The sequence below is a fragment of the Micropterus dolomieu genome, linkage group LG16, assembly GCF_021292245.1.
Source record: "Micropterus dolomieu isolate WLL.071019.BEF.003 ecotype Adirondacks linkage group LG16, ASM2129224v1, whole genome shotgun sequence".
In the NCBI taxonomy this organism is placed as follows: Eukaryota; Metazoa; Chordata; class Actinopteri; order Centrarchiformes; family Centrarchidae; genus Micropterus; species Micropterus dolomieu.
In genome coordinates, this window is record NC_060165.1 from 21,809,482 (window position 1) to 21,821,180 (window position 11,699).

The 11,699-nt window shown below is 41.7% G+C and overlaps 1 protein-coding gene and 1 long non-coding RNA gene across 7 annotated transcripts in view; both read right to left on the reverse strand.

Annotated features, from left to right (window-relative positions):
- abcc9 (ATP-binding cassette, sub-family C (CFTR/MRP), member 9) overlaps window positions 1–11,699 on the reverse strand; it is a 185,605-nt gene that overhangs the window by 54,726 nt on the left and 119,180 nt on the right. The window lies entirely within an intron of this gene.
- Window positions 8,582–9,788, reverse strand: LOC123985249. Its single transcript, XR_006828636.1, has 3 exons — window positions 9,741–9,788; window positions 9,208–9,630; window positions 8,582–8,639 (listed from the first exon to the last, which is right to left on the reverse strand). It is a non-coding gene; the product is annotated as an uncharacterized LOC123985249 (long non-coding RNA).

The following is an 11,699-nucleotide window of genomic DNA, read 5'->3' on the forward strand; positions in this document are numbered from 1 at the left end:
TGGACTCATCTGTCCAGAACTCTGTGTTAGATTCACACTGGTGTCCTGTGGGGGATATGAACGAGTAAACAATCACTTTATAATCACAGCACCATCCGGCTAGAGATAACTGATTAGTAACATTAATGAATAATTATGTTCAGTAATACTGTATGCACTATACTTAATCAACCTATCATTCATGTCAGTGATACTTGGATTAATGTTTTCTCAATTGTTATTAATCAAAAGAATGAACACTCCTACTGCTTTACTAAAGCTTATGCAACATGAAAAATTAAAGTTTCTTTTACATCTTAATCTAGAAGGCTTTTGTGATATAGGATCTTTTGCATTTTCACTGACAGTAATCTGACAAGTGTTATGACAATAATGGTTTATGTATTGCATGGACATTGTTATCACCATGTACCTGAATGTAGTATACGTTTTCATTCATTGATGGGACAGAAAGTAGGCTTAGTAAAAGCATATTTACCACAGGAGCCTCTCCTTATACCTATCCAGTTAAATGTGACCTGTTTCTGAATGGACATTGCTTGAACCTCTTCGAATACAACCTGGTATAAAAGGAGATAATCTATTAAAATGTATACACAATGTTACAGTTGAATTCCTCAAGTTCAGTTACAGATATGTGGCTTTAAATTGTACCTGAGTCGTTGGCTCGATGATGTTCAAAGGGACAAACACTTGTCTCCAGGAATCCCTGGGAAGGGCAGGTGAGGTCCAAATTTCTACCACTCCAACGCTGCTTTTTAGCAGAGCCCGCAGTTCTGACCCATTAGCTGCAACCGGAGCCAGGTACCAAAACTCTAAACAGGCCTCACCCTCCAACCCAAGTGGACCACTCTCTAAGATAAGCAAATAATACAATTTAATACACTAGATGCTTTCATCCACATACTAGAAAGTGACACTTTGTTTCTAAAGTAAAAATTCAGTGACCTCCGATTGTTTTTAAATCACACAATATAAAGGGTAAAATGTTAGAAATCAGCTTTTATGTTGTATCAAAATTTTTTTTTTGCTTTAGAAATAGCAAACCATTCCTTCGTTTTTCTTATTGTAGTGGAAGAAGAAATACATCTGTTGTGGTGCATTTATCATTAAATGCAAAATAGCTGTTTAGAGTGTTTTGTGCTAAATTTGAACCTCAAGTGTAGGCCCCCTACTTTTATTGCCCCTGGGAGAACACCAGGCTGTAAAAGGTTATTAGCCTGCTTGAGATCAATTAGTGATATGTGCCGCAGCCAGTCTGAAGATTAAAACAGAACTGTGGACCAATGTTCCAAATCGCCTCCAGAAGGGTGGGACACAATTAAAGGTTACCTTAGTCAAGTTATCTCTTAAGTGTCAAAATTAACTCATAACTGAACTGAACTGTAACTCGGCTTGATGGCTTTTCATTTCATTATTATATTTAATTAACCCATCGCTGTACTATTGTGCAGAAAATGTCACCTCCTATACCTGTTCGTAGTTGGTTCCTGGTCCAGTCGCAAATAAGATTGTTGTGTCTGTCATAGAAACACTGTGTAACATATTCTATGAATGAAAAGAAAGGGGTTAGACATAGTAATACGTACAGTATGTATCTGGCTATCTGGCTTATTGTTGTGACAACTTTGTATTCAAGCACTTCTAGCGAAGGAGTATCTACAGGTCACAGTAATTGTAAAACCTAATACCTGAATTTGTCCTCCACTCTGGTAAAGTGACTAACGAAAAGTCATTTTCAGCCCTGAAATAGGAAAACAATGATCACAGATTCCTTTAAAATTAATTATATAAAATATGTGATTGACTTAAAAACAAAATCCCAATCCGTTTCCACAAATGCATATGACCAGTATAACAACATTTCCAATAAAGTATCAGCAAAAATTTGGTAGTTAAAAGTTGAATTATCTTAACACCCACCTGCACTGATTCCCTGTCTGTGTTAGAAAGAGTAGAGTCACTGTGACCAACAAATCTGTGTGGATGCCTCCAAGCATGGCTGATCCCTTAACGGCAGCTTCTCAGCAGCTCTCTCTTTGATGAGTTGAAGAATGAATGATGAGCAGTAACTGTTGTGGAGCCGTGCTGTGGAACTACAGCTTATGTGACTCTGTAACTGCCAGCACAGAGGTTTGGACCCTTGTGTGTAGTTTTCAGAACAGAGTGGAGGGTTTTTATAGCCCCACCACCTAACCAGGTAACCTCAGCAGTGGGTGGAGACAGACGGCTGGAGTACAGTGTGACATGAAAGAGACTGGGTTAATGGCATAAAGAAATTGTGAAAGTGATGACAGCAGCAACACAGTTACTGTAAATATAATGTGTGATAGGCAAGGTCAGGGTTTAATATTTTTAGGTCGTAAAAAGCACTGAGACCAAGGTAAACTAACACTGTACAAATGCTTGACTAAATAAATGAATGATTTAATAAAGTGTTGTTTGGAAAAAGAGTAACAAATAGATTGGTTTATAGCAATTGTTTTTCGCCATAGTTAATCATATATTGACCAAGTGGGGACGTGTTTACCATATTTACAATATGTGAAACCTTTAGAGTAGACTTTGACACATAATTTAAAGTATATGCTATAGCTTCTTTAATTCTTTCTTCTGTCTTAATGTGTTAGCAGGTTACTTTTGCTGTTGATAATTTTCCCATACCCAAACACTAAAATACTAAAAAGAAAGAAACAGCAACAGTGTTCCCACAATGTAAAACACTTAAAAGCAAATATTATCATGGATGTTTTCTCGTGTCTAAATATGGGATGATAATAATATTTTTTATCAATTACATTTGAAGGAAGTAATAGCACCATTAAAATAAAAAACTTACTTGAGGTCCTTGACTTTGACGGTGACATTGTTTTCTCCTCCAGATCGGTGGCTGATGTGTTATACACTATTATTACTTTTATTACTATACTATTATACAGTATGTAGCTATTAAAGTAGAATGTACACCACAGGTATATCTAATAACTAGTTGTAAAGAAAGCAAATTAAGTATATAATAAATCAGTGGAGGGCAGGAGTGGATGAACCCAGTTAAAGTTTCACTGGTCAACACTACACCTGGCATTGTATTGGTTGGGGTCTTTTGACAGGGTTATTGCACAAAAATCAGAGAGCAGAGCAGAAATCTGAGAGAACGTTTCACAAGCGCACAGAAACAGCCTGAGCACAAGGAGAAGGGCTGAAGATGGAGTGCAGGAAATCTGTGCAAACAACAATATATGAGTTCAAGCGTGGACTGGCCAACGTTAGACCTAGGCGTTTTCCTGGTGGGCCGCTGGACAACTGGGCAGATAAACCACATAATATTAAAAATAAAGACAAAAACCTGCAGTTGAAAATTGATTTGTATCTGCCTTGATCGACTGACCCAAAGTGTGTGGTTACTGGCCCAAACGGGGATGCAGGGCTGTTTTGATATGATTGGCTATACCAAACATTCCCACACTCCACATTAGAAAATAATGAAATGGTTGAAACGTAGACCTAACCTCTAGCCTGGATATTTGTGCTTCAAAAATCATAGATTAAAAACATGCACAAAAGTTGAGGGAGGGAAAAAAAGTCGCTTGAGTCAGGTGCAGCAAAGTCTCAAAATTGAGGATGCCGGCGGCCCCAGTACTAGCACTTACATGGGTAAACTAAGTTCCTGCCATTCTAAAATATAAAAAAATAACTTAACACATATATGAACTATTCATTGCATTTTTATTTAATTTTTTTACAACAATCTCTAATAGTGTATTGTATTACATTGTATTTTGTTTTTTTACCTTTTCTTGTTTCATTGTATGTAATGGCAGAGTTTAGGGATTAACGTACAACCATACGTTAATCTGTATGAACACACATGAACATAAATCTATATGTCCAGATATTGTGGCCAAGGTTTGTTAAATAGTTGCTTTTATTTACAAATTTAAAAGTAAACTTGTGTGGGCAGCAGGGGCATTTCCGGTGCGCTGCCCCATTTTCTCCTCATTCTATCTCCTCCTCTCCCCTGGTCCTATATTTTCCTTTCAGAATCAGCTTTATTTGCCAGGTATGTGAACACATATGAGGAATTTGACTCAGGATTGTACATTGCTCACAATGTGCTTACTTACAATACAATAATAATACAATAATAAAATCACACACAGGCTACAGTATAGAGAACGCATATATACTCACTATAAACAAAAACAATATAGACAGATGCAGGAGTAAAATTATTATCATTATTATGTACATGTCGGAGGTGGATGAGATATACATACACATACATGGATAAGTGTACTCATGTACACAGTGTGATGGAGCATAGTGCAAAGGATAAGTGGTAGTCAGTAAGCAGGTGGCTGATTAGAGGCAGAGTTACTGGGTTATTGCACAGGAATTGTTCCAGACACTGTGAGGCAGAAATCACCTATTTATCAGAGTGATGGCTTGTGAGAAGAAACTGTTCTTGAGTCTGTTGGTTTTGACGTACAGTGCTCAGTAGCAACTACAAGAGGGGAGAAGTTGGAACAGGTTGTGTCCAGGGTGAGCTGGATCTGCAGTGACATTTCCTGCCTGTTTCCTTACTCTCGAAATGTATAAGTCCTGAATGGAGGGCAGGTTGGCACCAATTATTTTTTCTGCAGTCCTGACTGTCCGCTGCAGTCCTTTTTGGTGGCAGATCCAAATCAGACAGTGCTGGAAGTGCCGAGCCGAGGCTGGATGATGGCTGTGTAAAAGTGAATAAGCAGCTCCTTAGGCAAGTTGAGTTTCCTGAGCTGGCGCAAGAAGTACAACCTCTGCTGGGCCTTCTTGATGATGGAGTCAGTGTTGGGCTCCCACTTTAGGTCCTGGGATATAGTGGATCCCAGAAACCTGAAGGATTCGACAGGAGACACAGGGTTCTTCCAGAAGTTCACGATCATCTCCACAGTTTTGAGCGTGTTAAGCTCTAGGTTGTTCTGGCCGCACCAGAAAGCCAGCTGATCAATCTCCCATCTGTAGGCCGACTCATCACCGTCCCGGATGAGGCCGATGACCGTTGTGTCATCAGCGAACTTCAGGAGTTTGACAGATGGGTCTCCTGAGGTGCAGTCTTTGGTGTAGAGGGAGAAGAGGAGGGGGGAGAGCACACACCCCTGGGGGGCCCCAGTGCTGATAGTCCGGGTGCTGGATGTGATGTTCCTCAGTCTCACCTGCTGACTCTTGTCAGTTAGGAAGTTTGTGATCCACTAACAGGTGGAGGCTGGCACAGTGAGCTGGGTGAGTTTGGTGCTGAGGATGTCCCGTATGATGGTGTTGAACGAACAGGATCCTAGCAGATGTCAGGGCGACAGGCCTGTAGTCATTTAATCCAGAGATGGAGGGATTTTTGGGGACTGGGATGATTGTGGAGCGTTTTTTTTGCCTGTATGTCAGGATAAGATAAACCAGTAAGGAACTTCACACAGCTCCAGTGATCTGTTGAAGATCCGTGTGAAGATGGGGGCCAGCTGGCCTGCACAGATTTTCAGGCAGGATGGAGATGCACCGTCTGCGCCAGGAGCCTTACTGATCTTCTGTCTTTGGAAGAGCTGGCTCACATCCTCTTGACAGATCATGAGTGCAGGTGAGGGGCCAGAGACGCGTGGTGATAGCATGGCAGTGGGGGAAGGTGATTGTTTGAAGATGGTATAGGAGTGGGGGAAAGGTGTGACTGTGGGCTTCTCAAACCCACAGTAAAATCCATTCAGCTAGTCAGCAGTCGCTGAGTACCAGCAGTGTTGGGGGATGGTCTCCTGTGGTTAGTGAGTGTCTGCAGGCCTCTCCACACTGATGCAGGGTCGCTGGCTGTGAAGCCGTTTTCTAGCTTTTCAGCGTAGCTTATCTTTGATCTCTTTAGTCAGTGTTCCTGGTTATACAGGACTCTGTCCCAACTTCTGAAGGCCTCCTCTTTGGTCTGATGAAGCTGCCTGAGTTTTGCTGTGAACCATGGTTTTTGGTTGTTGTATGGGCAGAAGGTTTTAGTTGGCACACACGTCCTCACAAAAACTGATGTAGGATGTCACAGTGTCACTTAGTTCGTCCAGGTCAGTGGCTGCAGTCTCAAAAACACTCCAGTCAGTGCAGTCAAAGCAGGCCTGTAACTCCAGCTTTGAATCGTTGGTCCATCTTTTCACAGTCTTTACAACAGGTTTAGCAGATTTCAGTTTCTGCCTGTATGTCAGGATAAGATGAACCAGACAGTGATCAGAGAGTCCTAAGTCTGCATGGGGAACAGAGCTATAGGTGTCCTTTAATGTAGTGTAGCAGTAGTCCAGTATGTTAGTATCCCTGGTGGGGCACTTAATATGCTGTTTGTACTTTGGAAGTTCATGGCTGAGGTTTGCTCTGTTGAAGTCCCCGAGAACAATAAGCAGGGAATCTGGATGTTTTTTCTACATGTTAGTTATCTGGTCGGACGGGTGTAGTAATGCCTCACTAACACAGGCCTGAAGTGGAATGTAAATGGCGACCTGCACAAACAAGGCAAACTCCCGCGGTGAATAAAAAGGTTTACAGTTTATGAATAAGGGATTTAAATAAGGACTGTGTTACGGGTACCGGGCAGCGGCACCCATAAGCAGCTGAAATACAGGAAAAAGGGTGAGACAGAGAGAGATGTGGTGTTTCCTCGCTGAAATCTCCGCAGTTATTTATTGATTTACATTTCCTTTATACCATCAGAATCGTCTTTGTATCAATTTCTCAGTATTTATCAGTACCGTACATGCCTTGTCTTCTTGGACACATTGTTCATGTTCTTAACATAACATGCAATAAAACTCCAAACACAAAATTATACACATTTCACAACCATTTCCATATTCGTCTGTCCAAATACTTTTGGCTATTGCTACAGTGCAAAATACACTGGATACTCTGACGCCACGAAATATGACTCTTGACTCGCTGACAGTATAACAGTATTCATCACTAAAACATGTAAATACATAACACCATTTCCAAAATATTCCAACATGCTACATATCGTTTATGGAGCCAGCCAGTATAATATTCTAACCTAAAACAGTGGAGACGTGTGGCCCACACTAGCATCTTACGCTAACATGCTATTAACAGAGCAAACCGCGCCGCTATCGTTACTCTCGGCGGGACTCATGTGAAACTGTATCTCCAAAACCTGCTCATTTTACTCTTATACTTTAACTCAACTTATCTCTCAGCATTCACTAAAAACCTACAGCGATTTATGTGATGTTCTAACGTTACTAACCTGAAATACAGGAAAAAGGGTGAGACAGAGAGAGACGTGGTGTTTCCTCACTGAAATCTCCGCTGTTATTGAGGGAAAACAGCGGAGCATGCGCTCTTGGTCATGGTCCCTGAGGGTAAACCACAGTCTCACACTGCCACCTACTGCCGGGAGGCTGCTACAGCAGGCCAATCTTTCACATTTCCAAAGTCATCTTACTTGTTTTACAGCACATAAAATCCTCTTCAAATAAAGGAAATAAAATATAGATATACCTTTAGCTGATCTTATACCATAAAATCAAACACCAATGTGATTACACTCTAGTGGGCATCACAAGTGCATGATTTCTTCAACACTGTGACATCTGTGCCCTGCGATGGACTGGCGACCTGTCCAGGGTGTACCCCACCTTTCGGCCCATGTCAGCTGGGATTGGCTCCAGCCCCCCACGACCCTGTACGCAGGATAAGCGGTTGACGATGGATGGATGGATGGATGTGACACCTGTCTGTACACCAACCTTCGTTTATGTAGAGCAGTGGTTCTTAACCTGGGGGTCAGGTCGCGAGAATGCTGCTATAGACACAAAAATAGAAAAAAATAACCTTAAAAATAACAAGACGGTCTACCGTTGTGAATGGAATCCCTTTGGGTGGAAATATTTTTCACTGTTTAATCCAGTAGGTGGTGGTAATGCCAACCGCTATAAAACAGCAAAGCGCTGCGTTTTTTTAATGTTGCTAGGCAACCATAATCAAAGATCAAATCAAAGATGATAATCAAAGATCTAATCAAAGATTATAAAGCCAGTGAACCAAAGATCTTTAATCTTTGGTTTGCTGCTAAGTAATAACTGTCATATTAGCAGAAACTTGATCACAACTCACAGGTCTGTTTTGATGCAAAAAACATCTGCTTTAAAAAAAATAGACAAACGGAGAGCACCTGCTCTGGCATTGTTTTCAGTGTGTGAGGTGTACAAACACCGCTGGTAGTACTGGTGGTGCCTCTTGCTGCAAAAAATGCATTCTGTCTGATCCGTGGGGGTTCAGAAAGGGGTCGGACTGCCAGAAAGGTTAAGAAGCCTTGATGTAGAGACACAATCCCCCTTGTTTTTCCTGTGAGCTCCGTTACGCGATCCGCACGGAAGAGAATAAATCCCGGCAGGCAAAGTCCGCCGTCTGGGATGTGCGGGGTGAGCCAGGATTCAGTAAAACAGAGGGCGGCAGATCTGCAGAAGTCAGAGTTAGTTCTATTGGGGAGCAGCAGTTCATCTGGCCAGGTGGATAGAAGGGAGCGCAGTGCGAAAACCCCGCGGTCTCAGTTTAACCAGTGTGCCAGCACGATTCCCCCTTCGGCGTCTCCGGTATATCCCGTACAGAGTGGCTGCTCCTCCAACTAATAACTGGGAAAGTTACAGGTTCAATAAAGAGTGGTGGAATAGTGTGTATATGTTACTAGAGAGGGACGGCAGAAAACTGTGTTTATAAACAAAAACACAAACAGCACTTCGGAGCGTAATCCAGAGGCGGCCGTCTGTGCACCTGAATGAACATGAAAAACACCAGAATGAACATGAAAAACACCAGAATGAACATGAAAAAAATATTATCAGTAAACCAGTGACTAGAAAGAAGCAACATAAATGATTGACACTTTACTCAGACTTTCTGACAAATATAACAATGTTAATGTTAGTTGAATACGCCCTGAGCATCATTGGTAGTGCCTAGGTAAATGTGTGGCTAATTAACTTTTCTGCTGGGGTACGGCAACACCACTTGGACAAACCACATGCAAAACTGTAGTGCACCATAACCGCTAGTAATAAAAATGGCAATTTTTCAAGTAGTTATGATTCTAATTGCATTTGCTAATGATTATTTCGGACAGCGGTGCATGGTTGCCACTTGTGATCGGAACACCATCGATGCATGGTAATGTCAGGTGTAAAAAGGGCCATAATGACCAACCTGTAGCTGTGGAGACTGTGGATGTTGGACTTCTGAGGCCATCTAGTGGTGCAGATGTAGTACTGCTGCTTTTTTGGCTGGTTGCTGTGGGAGCAGAGATTGTTGAGGTTGCGCTGATATTTGCAAGTATGGAGGTAGTACTGATGTTTGTTGTACTGGATGGTGTTGTTGGAGAGACTGTGGATGCTGAAGTTGTTATTATATCTGCTAGCGTAGAGGTAGTATTGCTGCTTCTTTGGTCGGTTGCTGTAGTGGTGGACACTATGGAGGCTGAGGTTGTGCTCTCATTCAGTAGTGCAGATGTTGTACTGGGTGCTGTTGCTGAGGAGACTGTGGATGAGGAAGCTGTGATGTTATTTGCTAGTGTAGATGTAGTACTGCTGCTTGTTGGGCTGGGTTTGCTTATCGGTGCAGTAGTAAAAGCTGTAGTCGAGAAAGAAAGATTTTCATCATAATCTTGAACCCTATCTCAATCTTAAATCCTAAACTGACATAACTGTAGCTTTCTATTTTTTGTGCTCACCCTCACTTACATTGTGTGCAGGTTGAGTTGTAGTCAGGACAGCAGTCTTTAGAAATCAGGCAGAACGTGTCACAGAAACACCCCCTGGAACAGCTGTTGTTTTTACCAGAACAACACAGCTTGGGTGGGCCTGCACAGCCTGGCACAGCTGTATACAAGATCAACACTGTACACAATTAACTATAACTTCAGTGTTATTTCAATATGCTGATAACTAATAGCACAGCTTGTGCTATAGCAGGTAGTGTTGATATAATGGTAGTAGTAGTTGTAGCTAAGATCCACTAAATTGAGAGCTCTGTGATATCTTTTATGGCTGCCTGGCAAAGCTGTTAGTGTCCGGGGATAGCTTGGCAAGAATCACTGCAAACTGGAAGGAGAGTGGTGAAAATGTTTGGTGCATCTTGGGTGGGTGCACCTGAAGAATGTGAAATGGATGTTGCTAATCATTGTGTAGTTGAGGGGGAGGCAGAATATGTTGCACTGGGGGGATCAGAGAGTAGTGTATGAGGTGGTGTTGTGGATTTTACCTGTTGGAGTGGTGTTGGGACCTGCCGTTTGAGCTAGAAAATGAAAAGGGACACTGACGTGTCATTTTTATTGAAATTCAGGAAAAACAATATTTGATTTGTTGGACCTATAACCAAAATGTGGAAACAGTCCCCAAAAGCAGTTTGCTCAATTAGAAATGCTGGTATTTAAACACTATCGCTTGCTGATTTGCCCCTGATCACCCCTGTCACTTAATACCCAGCTGTGTAGAGATTTGGGGGGAAAATACAGTACTGATGTGAGTTTCTCAATCAGGACAATGAACCAAAAGTGTAAAGCAGTAGCCAAGTTGTGGTTGTACAGTTTCTTGATCCCAGCCCTCTTTCATAAACCCCCTTTCCAACATGCCCGGTCCTTTTTTCTGAACTGCCTCATCAATTGGATGCTCCTAGTGTGGGACTTTAACCCACAACCTTTCAATCAAGACTTTCAAGCTCTACCTACTGAGCTGAACAGAAGGGAGGAGGCCCCCTTCTATCACTAAAATTTGCAATATCAGCATAATGATATCTTTGATTGACTGGATGTCCCAAAAAGACCAATGCCTCACATGGAGAATATGTGCTTTCTGATGTGGGGGCTTGACCCCACCACCCTGTAATCAAGAGTCTCATGCTCTACCTACTGAGCAAGCCAGGATGACAACAATCTGAAGGGTGGAGCCTACCTTCTTTCTACTATAGTTGCCATATCAGGATAATAATAGCTTTGATTGATTTGCTCTCCCAAAAGCACCAGTGCCTCCACTTGGGGCTCAAAACCTGCCACTAGCATCATTTGACCAGCATGTTCATGGCATTCTTGGGAAGAGACCCAATCAGTCTTCAAACTTTGCTCTCCTCTGTGTTAACTTAAAAATTCTGGAGTCTGCAAAAACTGCAGGCAATGGTTACTTTTGTTTCACCTATCTGCCTTTCTTCATTCTTTAATAAATAATACAGATAATCTAATAAAGATAGATAATTCTTAAGCCATCTTTTATATTGAAAGTAAAAGAATGATGACTACAAATTATTCCAGTATATATTTTTCTTAGATACAAGTCCCCAGAGACACCCTTCTAGGGTTAGGGTTAGGGGTCATAGCGCATCAGAGAAAGCTTAATAATATGTTAATTCCACCACAAGATAGACTTGATGTTCTCTACAATTAGGTGAAAAGAATTATGTGCATACGTCAGTATCACCTGCTGGCATGTAGAGCTGTCTGCTCCCAGCGCTGTTCCAAAGACTTCTATTCCTGTCATCATTACGCATAGACCAGTAAACCAAGATGTGCACATCCCACACAGAAATAATAGTAATCTCTTAAGGATTAGGACAACTGCACCAACTCCAGCACCCAGAACAAACTCATTTAAAATGGCTCTCTTCAATGTGAGATCACTTTCAAGTAAGACTTTTATCTTAAATGATTT